The sequence below is a fragment of the Triticum aestivum genome, chromosome 2B (genome assembly GCF_018294505.1).
Source record: "Triticum aestivum cultivar Chinese Spring chromosome 2B, IWGSC CS RefSeq v2.1, whole genome shotgun sequence".
Taxonomy (NCBI): domain Eukaryota; kingdom Viridiplantae; phylum Streptophyta; class Magnoliopsida; order Poales; family Poaceae; genus Triticum; species Triticum aestivum.
Genome location: NC_057798.1, coordinates 181278360 through 181291977, shown reverse-complemented (window position 1 = coordinate 181291977; position 13618 = coordinate 181278360).

The window sequence follows — 13618 nt, the reverse complement described above, 5'->3', positions numbered from 1 at the left end:
CGACTTTGCTGGTCTTGTTTTACCATTGTCGAAATGTCTTGTAAACCGGGATTCCGAGTCTGATCGGGTCTTCCTGGGAGAAGGTATATCCTTCGTTGATCGTGAGAGCTTATCATGGGTTAAGTTGGGACACCCCTGCATGGTATAATCTTTCGAAAGCCGTGCCTGCGGTTATAGGCAGATGGGAATTTGTTAATGTCCGGTTGTAGATAACTTGACACCAGATCCGAATTAAAACGCATCAACCGTGTGTGTAGCCGTGATGGTCTCTTCTCGGCGGAGTCCGGGAAGTGAACACGGTTTCTGGGTTATGTTTGACGTAAGTAGGAGTTCAGGATCACTTCTTGATCATTACTAGTTGACGACCGTTCCTTTTGCTCTCTTCTCGCTCTTATATGCGTATGTTAGCCACCATATATGCTTAGTCGCTGCTGCAGCCTCACCACTTTACCCCTGCCTTTCCCTTTAAGCTTTGCTAGTCTTGATACCCATGGTAATGGGATTGGTGAGTCCTCGTGGCTCACAGATTACTACAACAACAGTTGCAGGTACAGGTTCTGCGACGATCTTGACGCGAGAGCGATGTTTGCTTGTATTGGAGTTCTTCTTCTGCTTCTTCTTCGATCAGGGGATAGGTTCCAGTTCGGCAGCCTGGGCTAGCAGGGTGGATGTCGTTTGAGTTTCTGTTTGTGTTTCATCCATAGTTGGATGGTGCTCTGATGTATTGTGATGTTGTATTCATGTGGCATTGTTTGCCTCTTGTATGTATCCTCATCTATTATGTAATGTTGATGTAATGATATCCACCTTGCAAAAGCGTTTCAATATGCGGGTCTATCCTTGGTGGGACCTTCGAGTTCCTTTTGGATAGGGTCGCATATTGGGCGTGACAAGACCCTCCCCCCCACCTATATATATGAGAGGAGGGAGAGGGGCAACACACACCACGATCCCCAAGCCGTGTGCGTCACCCTGTCTCCCTCTAGTTCTAGTTCCTCGTCCGTCCACATCCATTGTGCTTGGCGAAGCCCTGCGGATAGCTTCACCAGCACCGTCACCACACCGTTGTGATGCCAGAACTCATCTACTACTTCACCTCTCTTGCTGGATCGAGAAGGCGAGGACGTCATCGAGCTGAACATGTGCTGAACACGGAGGTGTCGTATGTTTGCTACTTGATCGGGACGGATCGTGAAGGTGTACAACTACATCAACTACATTGATAAACGCTTCCACTTAGCGATCTACAAGGGTATGTAGATGCTCTCCCCCTCTCGTAGCTATGCATCTCCATGGATAGATCTTGCATGTGCGTAGATATTTTTTTTGTTTTCCATGCAACGTCCCCCCCCAGTGGCATCATGAGCCAGGTCTATGCGTAGATGATATGCACGAGTAGAACACAAAGGAGGTGTGGGCGCTGAGGTTCATATTGCTTCCCACCAATGTCTTATTTTGATTCGACGACATTGTGGGATGAAGTAGCCCGGACCACCCTTACATGTCCACGCACATGAGACCGGTTCCACCGACTGACATGCAACTTGTTTTGCATAAAGGTGGCTGGAGGGTGTCTGTTTCTCCTACTTTAGTTGAATCGGATTTGACTACGGCGGTCCTTGCAGAAGGTTAAATAGAAACTTGATAGCACCTTGTGGTTTTGCGTAGGTAAGAACGGTTCTTGCTAGTTGCCCATAGCAGCCACGTAAAACTTGCAACAACAAAGTAGTGGACGTCTAACTTGTTTTTGCAGGGCATGTTGTGATATGATATGGTCAAGATATGATGTGATATATGTTGATGTATGAGATGATCATGTTTTGTAATAAGTTCACGACTTGCATGTTGATGAGTACGACAACCGGCAGGAGCCTTAGGGTTGTCTTTAATTATTGTATGACCTGCGTGTCAATCACTAAGCCCCATGCATTTGCCTTACTTTATCACTATGCGTTAGCAATAGTTGTAGAAGCAATAGTTGGCGAGATGACCCCGACACAACGATGGAGATCAAGGTGTCGTGCCGATGACGATGGAGATCATGCCGATGCTTTGGAGATGGAGATCAAAAGCACAAGATGATGATAGCCATATCATATCACATATTTTGATTGCATGTGATGTTTATCCTTTATGCATCTTATTTTGCTTAGAACGACGGTGGCATTATAAGATGATCCCTTCACATAATTTCAAGATAAAAGTGTTCTCCCCGAGTATGCATCGTTGCTAAAGTTTGTTGTTTCGAAGCACCTCGTGATGATCGGGTGTGATAGACTCTACGTTCACATATAACGGGTGTAAGTTAGTTTTGCACATGCAGAATATTTGGGTTAAACTTGACGAGCCTAGCATGTACAGACATGGTCTCGGAACACTGGAGATTGAAAGGTTGAATGTGAGTTATATAGTAGATATGATCAACATACAAATGTTCACCATCGAAGACTACCCCATCTCACGTGATGATCGGACATGAGTTAGTTGATTTGGATCATGTATCACTTAAACAACTTGAGGGATGTTTATTTAAGTTGGAGTTCATTAGTGTTTTGATTATTTGAACTAAAATTTATCATGAACTTAGTCTTAATAGTTTTTTGCATATCTATGTTGTAGATCAATGGCATGCACTACCGTTCCCTTGAACTTTAATGCGTTCGTAGAGAAAGCTAAGTTGAAAGATGAAGGTAGCAACTACACGGACTGGGCCCGTACCTTGAGGATTATCCTCATTGTTGCACAGAATAATTATGTCATTGATGCACCGCTAGGTGACATACCTGCTGCAGAAGCTACTACAGATGTTATGAACCTCTGGCAGGCTCGATCTGATGAATATGCAATAGTTCAGTGTGCCATGCTTTACGGCTTAGAACCGGGACTTCAAAGACGTTTTGAACATCATGGAGCATATGAGATGTTCCAAGAGCTGAAGTTGATATTTCAAGCTAATGCCCAGGTTGAGAGATATGAAGTCTCCAACAAGTTCTATAGCTGCAAGATGGAGGAGAACAGTTATGTCAGTGAACACATACTCAAAATGTCTGGGTATCATAACCACTTGACTCAGCTGTGAATTGATCTTCTAGTTGAGAGTGTTATTGACAGAGTTCTTCATTCACTGCCACCAAGCTACAAAGGCTTCGTGATGAACTATAATATGCAAGGGATGACAAAAACGATTCTTGAGCTCTTTGTGATGCTGAAATTGGTGGAGTTAGAAATCAAGAAGGAGCATCAAGTGTTGATGGTTAACAAGACCAGTAGTTTCAAGAAAAATGGCAAGGGAAAGAAAGGGAACTTCAAGAAGAATGGCAAGCAAGTTGCCACTCCCGCGAAGAAGCCAAAAGCTGGACCCCAAGCCTGAAACTAAGTGCTTCTACTGCAAAGGAAATGGTCACTGGAAGCGGAACTGCCCCAAATACTTGGCGGATAAGAAGGATGGCAAAGTGAACAAAGGTATATTTGATATACATGTTATTGATGTTTTCCTTACTAATGCTCGTAGTAGCGCATGGGTATTTGATACTAGTTCGATTGCTCTTATTTGTAACTCAAAACAGGAGCTACTGAATAAACAAAGATTGGCTAAGGACGAGGTGATGATGCGCGTCGATAATGGTTCCAAGGTCGATGTGATCGTCATCGGCATGGTACCTCTACATCTACCTTCGGGATTAGTTTTAGACCTCAATAATTGTTATTTGGTGCCAATGTTGAGCATGAACATTATATTTGGATCTTGTTTATTGCGAGACGGTTACTCATTTAAGTCAAAGAATAATGGTTGTTCTATTTATATGAGTAATATCTTTTATGGTCATGCACCTTTGACGAATGGTCTATTCTTGTTGGATTTCAATCGTAGTGATACACATATTGATAATATCGTTGCCAAAAGATGCAAAGTTGATAATGATAGTGCAACATACTTGTGGCACTGCCATTTAGGTCATATTGGTGTAAAGCGCATGAAGAAACTCCATGTGGATGGACCTTTGGAATCACTTGATTATGAATCATTTGATACTTGCGAACCATGCCTCATGGGTAAGATGACTAAAACTTCGTTCTCCGGAACAATGGAGCGAGCTAATGACTTACTGGAAATATACATACCAATGTATGCAGTCCGGTGAGTGTTGAGGCACACGGCGGGTATCGTTATTTTTTAACCTCCACAGATGATTTGAGTAGGTATGGGTATATCTACTTGATGAAACACAAGTCTGAAACATTTGAAAAGTTCAAAGAATTTCATAGTGAAGTGGAGAATCATCATAACAAGAAAAATAAAGTTTATACGATTTGATCACGGAGGCGAATATTTGAGTTACGAGTTTGGCCTTCATTTAAAACAATGTGGAACTATTTAACAACTCACGCGGCCTAGAACACCATAGCGTAATGGTGTGTCTGAACGTTGTAACCGTACTTTATTAGATATGGTGCATTCTATGATGTCTCTTACCGATTTTCCTTTATCATTTTGGGGTTATGCATTAGAGACAGTCGCATTCACATTAAATAGGACACCATCTAAATCTGTTGAGATGACACCGTATGAACTATGGGTTGGCAAGAAACCTAAGTTGTCGTTTCTTAAAGTTTGGGGATGCGACTTATATCAAAAGGCTTCAGCCTAATAAACTCGAACCCAAATCGGAGAATTGTGTCTTCATAGGATACCCTAAGGAAACTATTGGGTACACCTTCTACCACAGATCCGAAAGCAAGATCTTTATTGCTAAGAATGGGTCATTTCTAGAGAAGGAGTTTCTCTCAAAAGAAGTGAGTGGGAGGAAAGTAGAACTTGATGAGGTAATTGTACCTTCTCTCGAATTGGAAAATAGCACATCGGAGAAAACTGTTCCCGTGATGCCTACACCAACTAGAGAGGAAGCTCATGCTGATGATCATGAAACTTCGGATCAAGTTACTACTGAACCTCGTAGGTTGACCAGAACATGTTCTGCACCATAATGGTACGGTAATCATGTACTGGAAGTCATGTTGTTAGACAACGGCAAACCTATGAACTATAAAAAAGCTATGATGAGCCCATATTCCGATAAATGGCTTGAGGCCATGAAATGTGAGATAGGATCCATGTATGAGAACAAAGTGTGGACTTTGGTGGACTTGCCCGATGATCGGCAGGCCATTGAAAATAAATGGATCTTCAAGAGGAAGACATACGCTGCTGGTAATATCACTATCTACAAAGCTCGACTTGTCGCGAAAGGTTTTTGACAAGTTCATGGGGTTGACTACAATGAGACTTTGTCACCCGTAGTGATGCTTAAGTCTGTCCGAATCATGTTAGCAATTTCCGCATTTTATGATTTTGAAATCTGGCAAATGGACGTCAAAATTGCGTTCCTTAACGGATTTCTTAAAGAAGAGTTGTATATGATGCAACCAGAAGGTTTTGTCGATCCTAAAGGTGCTAACAAAGTGTGCAAGCTCCAACGATCCATTTATGGACTGGTGCAATCATCTCGGAGTTGGAATATATGCTTTGATGAGGTAATCAAGGCATATGGTTTTATACAGACTTATGGTGAAGCCTGTATTTACAAGAAAGTGAGTGGGAGCTCTGTAGAATTTCTAATATTATACGTGGATGACATATTGCTGATTGGAAATGATATACAATTTCTGGATAGCATAAAAGGATACTTGAATAAGAATTTTTTCAATGAAAGACCTCGGTGAAGCTGCTTATATATTCGGCATCAAGATCTATAGGGATAGATTGAGACGCTTAATAGGACTTTCAAAAAGCACATACCTTGAAAAAGTTCTGAAGAGTTCTTGCCCGTGTTGCAAGGTGTGAAGTTGAGTAAGATTCAAAGCTCGACCACGACAGAAGATAGAGATAGAATGAAAGTCACCCCCTATGCCTCAGCCATAGGTTCTATTATGTATGCCATGCTGTGTACCAAACCTGATGTGTGCTTTGCCATGAGTCTGGAAAGGGGGTATAATAGTGATCCAGGAGTAGATCATAGGACATCGGTCAAAATTATCCTTAGGTGCCTTGAAGAGGACTAAGGAAATGTTTCTAGGTTATGGAGGTGATAAAGAGTTCGTCGTAAATGGTTGCGTTGATGCAAGCTTTGGCACTGATCCAGATGACTCTGAGTCTCATCTAGATATGTATTGAACGTGGGAGAAATTAGCTAGAGTAGCTCCATGCAAAGCATTGTTGACATAGAAATTTGCAAAATACATATGGATCTGAATGTGGTAGACCTGTTGACTAAACCTCTCTCACAAGAAAAACATGATCACACCTTAGAACTCATTGGGTGTTAATCACATGGCAATGTGAACTAGATTATTGACTTTAGTGCAAGTGGGAGACTGTTGGAAATATGCCCTAGATGCAATAGTAAAGTGGTTATTATTATATTTCCTTAATCATGATAAAGGTTTATTATTCATGCTAGAATTGCATTGATTGGAAACTTAAATACATGTGTGAATACATAAGCAAATACCAAGTCCCTAGCAGGGCCGGCCATGGTATTCCAGAGGCCCTTGTGCGAACTGAGAAAACGGGCCCTTAAACTATATAATAGACAAAAAAACTTCCAAGCCTATCATGTACAGCGAAAAGTCATTATAAAAGCAAGTGTCAATTTCATTAAATAAGGTCTTGATACACCACAGTCCACGGATATATCAAATGATTACAAGATTAGGATACACGCTCCAATAACCCACAAGTCTTGTTTGAACTCTTAACTAAATTGTTCTAAATTCTTGATCCAACACGACAGAAGCTACAACTCCAGCTCTATCAGTCCATCAACAAACATACATCAGCAAACATTAGGAGCCACCTAAAAATTACACAAAAAGGAAGTGAATGGCATACTCAGGAGAAGCGACACCTTCGAGCATTTTTAGAGGAAAAATCACTAATAATAGTGTCAAGAGCAAAGTTGCCCAACATATCTTTCTCAATACAGCACATGTCCAAGCCATTCAATCTCTCTTGTGACATAGTTGATCTCGAATAGTTCTTTAGTAAGTTTAGTCTTGAAAAACTTGTTTCAGCAGATGCTACCATAACAGGAACAGTTAACAGGATTCGATAAGCAATGGACACATTTTGATAACAATCTGCAGCTCTAACAAAATAAAAAATCTCATCTGTTGACATTAATCTATTTGGTAATGTCATTTGAAGCACTCTTAGTTCAGAACAGAAATAATCTAAATTAACATCTGACAAGCTACCATGAGAATACATATTTGAAACTTTATTTTAACATTCTCTAAGTTCATTATCATCCAAATACTTCAATTTTTTGGAGTTGAACAAGAAACCAAATATACTTCCAAATGACTTCAAATCCTCAAATCTTTTGGTTAGTGAAGCAATCACTACATCTATCATGACTAGAAAATATTGAACTCTAAACAACTCCTGCTCGGCTGTTTGTGCTTTTGCATTTATATCATTTCCTTCATTATCATTATTTTTTCATCAAAGTGTCTTTTTCTCGTAACATGATGTTTTGTTGGAAATCTAGGTTCAATATCCATAGAAGATGCAATAGATTTTGCAATATTCAAACTAGATGTAAAGCCATCATTTCTGTACTTCTGGAAAAATAAGATCGCACCTTCAATTTGCTTAAGGGTAATGTCAATGCAAACAAACTTAGGCTGCAACTTCTTAGTTATAGTGTTTATGGTAAATAAAACATCCTGCCAAATGACCATACCAAGTAAAAATTCAAAATTCTTAAGTGCAGTAACCAAAGAATGTGCATCACTCTTAGTTTTTGGATCATCACTAGAGGTTCTTTCCAATTCCAATAAAGCTAACAATATCTGAGGAGCTTGATACCAAATAGCTTGGACACTTTTTATCCGACTCTCCCAGCGAGTATCACACAAAGGTTTCAAAGTTAGATCTTTAACTTTATTAACCAATACCTCCCAACTTTTAGTATAACCCAAAAACAATGTATAAATTCGTTGCACAACTCCAAAGAAAGTAATAGCTACATGATTTTGCCATGTCACAAAGTGTAAGATTGAGGCTATGACAGGAACATGGCATGTACAATGCTCTAGGATTTATTTCAAGCAAACGTGTTTTAACACCTTGATGTTTTCTTTTCATGTTAGATCCATTATCATAGCCTTGACCTCTAACATCATTAACATTCAAATCAAGAGATTTAAGGGCGCCTACTAACTCATTGAAGAGTCCTAGTCCAGATGTATCATCCACCTTCAAGAACTCCAAAAAATACTCTTCTATTTTTGTAGTGTTACTTGACATGTTTACACACCTCACAATTAGAGTCATTTGTTCTGGATGGCTTACATCAGGGGTACAATCTAGAATTATAGATAAATATTTGGCATCCTTAATTATCCTTATGATAGTGTCTTTAACACCTTGTGCAAGAATATTAATCAGCTCATTTTGAATCTTATGGCCAAGATAGTGATGATGAATTTCACTATTTTGAATACGCCTAATATGGTCCTGCATTATAGGATCAAATTCTGCCATCATTTCTATTATTCCTAAAAAGTTACCATTGTTATCTTGATAAATTTTCTCATGCGATCCTCGAAAAGCCAAATTATGTTTAGCAAGAAAGTTCACAGCAACAACAATTCTTATTAAAACTATCTCCATCTCTCTTTTTCTTTTGCAATTTCTTCCTGCAAATCTTTGTCAATTGTTTGATTTTTATTTAGTCTCAGCTTTACCTCATTCCAAGTATTCATGTTAGTGATATGCTCAATACTATTCTCATGAAGTTTGAGCCTCTAGCTAAGATGTTGCAAATAACTTAGCCCCTCAGATGCTAACAAACTTTTGTTACCTTCCGATTTGAACAATTTGCAGGAAATCAGTAAACTTTGTTCACATCCTTAGAGTACACCAACCATTTCCTATCACTAACCTCCCCATTACTTAGATTTCTTGAGTAGTAGGCATTTGAAAAATGCCTACCGTTATCATCTGGATGATACACAAGATTTAAATCCCTTATAGGCCATTTCTCTATTAGAATGTCTCCCGATTTATTGTCAAGAATTTCCCAAGTTCTAGGGCCATAAATATCTAAACTAGAAGATTTGTGTTCATGTTGTTTAGGATTTTCAGTATCAGAAACATTCTCATGGCCACCCAAATTTGTAGAATCGTCAATGACAACATTTTCCTTAACTAAGTTTTCATCAGATTGTTGTTCTTCAACACTATGAACAGCTAATACCTCTGGATTCTTGGCAGTGGATTTTTTTAAAATGAATTTATGACTAGCACCCTTTTGAGTTCCAATGAATTCATCTACAAGTTTCTTCTTTTTCCTTTTCGCACAACTAGATAAATTCTTTTTTGCAACATGGTTATAGAAAAATGGAGAGAGAACACCTGAGATCTTTTCTTCTTGAATCCTATTCTTGGTCTCTTGGAGTAAATAAAAGAAATCCCAATATCCCACGCTACTCCACACTGCTCTAGATTGCCGTGGCCATCCCTAGAATCAAGCAGGTTAAACATCAGCACATCAATTCATAAAAAAGGAAAATAGACAAGGGAAAAAGTTGAGGTGCAAAAAGCAGGAAAATTGAGATGAAAAAAATTAGGAGGATGTGCCTGGACTCCACGTCTCCACTCTCCACCGCCGAACAGTCGGATCCTAGCCGGCTCGCCTATGTGGATTCATGTTCCTGCCAGGGCGCCACTGGTCGGCTCGCCTCTGTGGATCCATTCGCCGGGGGCCCTTGCCCCTTGGGTTATTTGTAGGATGCAAAGAAATCCACTAAAGTGTGATACTAACGGAAAATTCATTGAATAGATTCGGGAGTTGGGATCATGGCCTCTTAGGAACTCGAGCAAGGGGCAATCAATAGGATTTGGGGAAGAGGAAGAAGATGAGAATGGGAAGCAGTCAAGGAGACGATTCGTTTGTAGATGGAGGTGTGTTTCTGGGGACTAGGAGAGAACAAAGTGTTAGGGAACGTGGTAATTTCAAAAAAAATCCTACGATCACGCAAGATCTATCTAGGTGATGCATATCAACGAGAGGGGAGAGTGTGTCCACGTACCCTCATAGACCGAAAGCAGACGCGTTTAGTTAATGTGGTTGATGTAGTCAAACGTCTTCGCGATCCAACCGATCAAGTACCTAACGCACGACACCTCCGGGATCTGCACACGTTCATCTTGGTGACGTCCCTCGAACTCTAGATCTAGCTGAGGCCGAGGGAGAGTTTCGTCAGCACGACGGCGTGGTGACGATGATGATGAAGTTACCGGCGCAGGGCTTCGCCTAAGCACTACGACGATATGACCGAGGTGGAAAACTGTGGAGGGGGGCACCGCACACGGCTAAAGATCAACTTGTGTGTCTATGGGGTGCCCCCTGGCTATGTATATAAAGGAGGGGAGGGAAGAGGTGGCCGGTCCAAGGGGGGCGCGCCAGGTGTGGGGAATCCTACTAGGACTCCCCAGTCCAAGTAGGATTCCCCTCCTCTTTCCTATTCCTAGTAGGAGAAGGAGGGAAGGAGGAAGAGGGGAGAAGGAAGGAGGGGGGGCGCCGCCCCCTCATAGTCCAATTCGGACCAGCCCATGGAGGGGCGCGCGGCCACCCCTTGAGGCCCTTCTCTCCTTTCCCGTATGGCCCATTAAGGCCCATTACTTCCCCCGGCGAATTCCCGTAACTCTCCGATACTCCAAAAATACCCGAATCACTCGGAACCTTTCCGATATATGAATATAGCCTTCCAATATATTGATCTTTACGTCTCAACCATTTCGAGACTCCTCATCACGTCCGTGATCTCATCTGGGACTCCGAACAAACTTCGGTCATCAAATCACATAACTCATAATACAAATCGTCATTGAACGTTAAGCGTGCGGATCCTACGGGTTTGAGAACTATATAGACATGACCGAGACACATCACCGGTCAATAACCAATAGCGGAACCTGGATGCTCATATTGGCTCCTACATATTCTACGAAGATCTTTATCGGTCAAACTGCATAACAACATACGTTGTTCCCTTTGTCATCGGTATGTTACTTGCCCGAGATTCGATCGTCGATATCATCATACCTAGTTCAATCTCATTACCGGCAAGTCTCTTTACTCATTCTGTAATACTTCATCCCGCAACTAACTCAATAGTCACAATGCTTGCAAGGCTTATAGTGACGAGTATTACCGAGAGGGCACAGAGATACCTCTCCGAAACACAGACTGACAAATCCTAATCTCGATCTATGCCAACCCAACAAACACCTTTAGAGACACCTATAGAGCACCTTTATAATCACCCATTTACGTTGTGACGTTTGGTAACACACAAAGTGTTCCTTCGGTATTCGGGAGTTGCATAATCTCATAGTGTGAGGAACATGTATAAGTCATGAAGAGAGGAGTAGCAATGAAACAGTAACGATCATAATGCTAAGATAACGGATGAGTCATGTCCATCACATCATTCTCCTAATGATGTGATCCCGTTCATCAAATGACAACTCATGTCTATGGTTAGGAAACATAACCATCTTTGATTAACAAGCTAGTCAAGTAGAGGCATACTAGGGACACTATGTTTTGTCTATGTATTCACACATGTACTAAGTTTCCGGTTAATACAATTCTAGCATGAATAGTAAACATTTATCATGAAATAAGGAAATAAATAATAACTTTATTATTGCGTGTAGGGCATATTTCCTTCACAAAGGAAAGGAGATCGCTGACTTTGTTCGTGCGTGGGCTGCTCGCTTCTTCATGGACTGGGCTATTTCGCTTGCGTACAGTACTATTTTTCTTTTTATCAATATACTGTATATACAATACATGCAGAGGGTATGGGCCCCTACTCGGGCTGGGCCCTAGGCCGCCGCACTCGCCGCCATGGCCCAGGGTCGGCCCTGGTCCCTAGTATGCCTCTACTAGACTAGCTCGTTGATCAAAAGATGGTTAAGGTTTCCTGACCATGGATATATGTTGTCACCTAATAACGCGATCACATCATCAGGAGAATGATGTGATGGACAAGACCCATCCTAGCTTAGCATATGATCGTTCAGTTTATTACTACTGCTTTCTTAATGTCAAATACATATTCCTTCGACCATGAGATCATGCAACTCCCGGATACCGGAGGAATACCTTGTGTGCTATCAAACGTCACAACGTAACTTGGTGATCATAAAGATGCTCTATAGGTATCTCCGAAGGTGTCTGTTGAGTTGGCATTGATCGAGATTGGGATTTTTCACTCCATGTATCGGAGAGGTATCTCTGCGCACTCTCAGTAATGGAGCATCACAAGAAGCTTGCAAGCAAAGTGACTAAGGAGTTAGTTATGATATGATGTATTATGGAATGAGTAAGGAGACTTGCCGGTAACGAGATTAAACTAGGTATGGAGATACCGACAATCAAATGGGAAAGTAACATACCGACAGACAAAGGGAACTACGTATGTTGTCATAAAGGTTCGACCGGTAAAGATCTTCATAGAATATATGGGAACTAATATGGGCATCCAGGTCCCGCTATTGGTCATTGACCAGAGAAGCGTCTCGGTCATGTCTACATCAATCTCGAACCCATAGGGTCCTCATGCTTAACATTCCTTGATGATATAGTATTATATGAGTCATGTGAATTGGTGACCGAATGTTGTTTTGAGTCCTGGATGAGATCACGGACATGACGAGGAGCTCCAGAATGGTTTGGAGATAAATATTGATATATAAGACGATACTACTTGGTCTCCAGAAAGGTTTCGGAATGCACCGGGTATTTATCGGGTCACCGGAAGGGGTTCCGGGAGGCCACGGGAAATTAATGGGCCTAACGGGCCAAAGGGAGGGGTTCCCACCAGCCCACAAGGGGCTGGCGCGCCCCCAACCTTGCAACCGGCTTTGTAAAGGAAAGGGAGGGTGAGGGAGTCCTGGATTAAGGGATCCTCGGATGGCCGGACTATGTAGCGTGGGCCGGACTGATGGGCTATGAAGATACAAGACCGAAGTCTCTCACCTGTGTCCGGATGGGACTCTCCTTAGCGTGGAAGGCAAGCTTGGCGCCTGGATATGAAGATTCCTTTTGTCTGTAAACCGACTTTGTATAACCCTAGCCCCTCTGGTGTCTATATAAACTGGAGGGTTTAGACCATAGAGGCAATCATAATCATACAGGCTAGACCTCTAGGGTTTTAGCCATTACGATGTCGTGGTAGATCAACTCTTGTAATACTCAATTTCATCAAGATCAATCAAGCAGGAAGTAGGGTAATACCTCCATAGAGAGGGCCCGAACCTCGGTAAACATCATGTCCCCCGCCTCCTGTTACCATGAACCTTAGATGCACAGTTTGGGACCCCCTACCCGAGATCCGCCGGTTTTGACACCGACATTCGTGCTTTCATTGAGAGTTCTGCTGCGTCGTCCCCAAAAGGTTTGATGGCTCCATCAATCATCTACAACAATGCAGTCCAGGGGGAGGTTTTCCTCCCCGGACAGATCTTCGTATTCGGTGGCTTCACACTGCGGGCCAACTCGCTTGGCCATCTAGAGCAGATCGACAGCTACACCCCTGG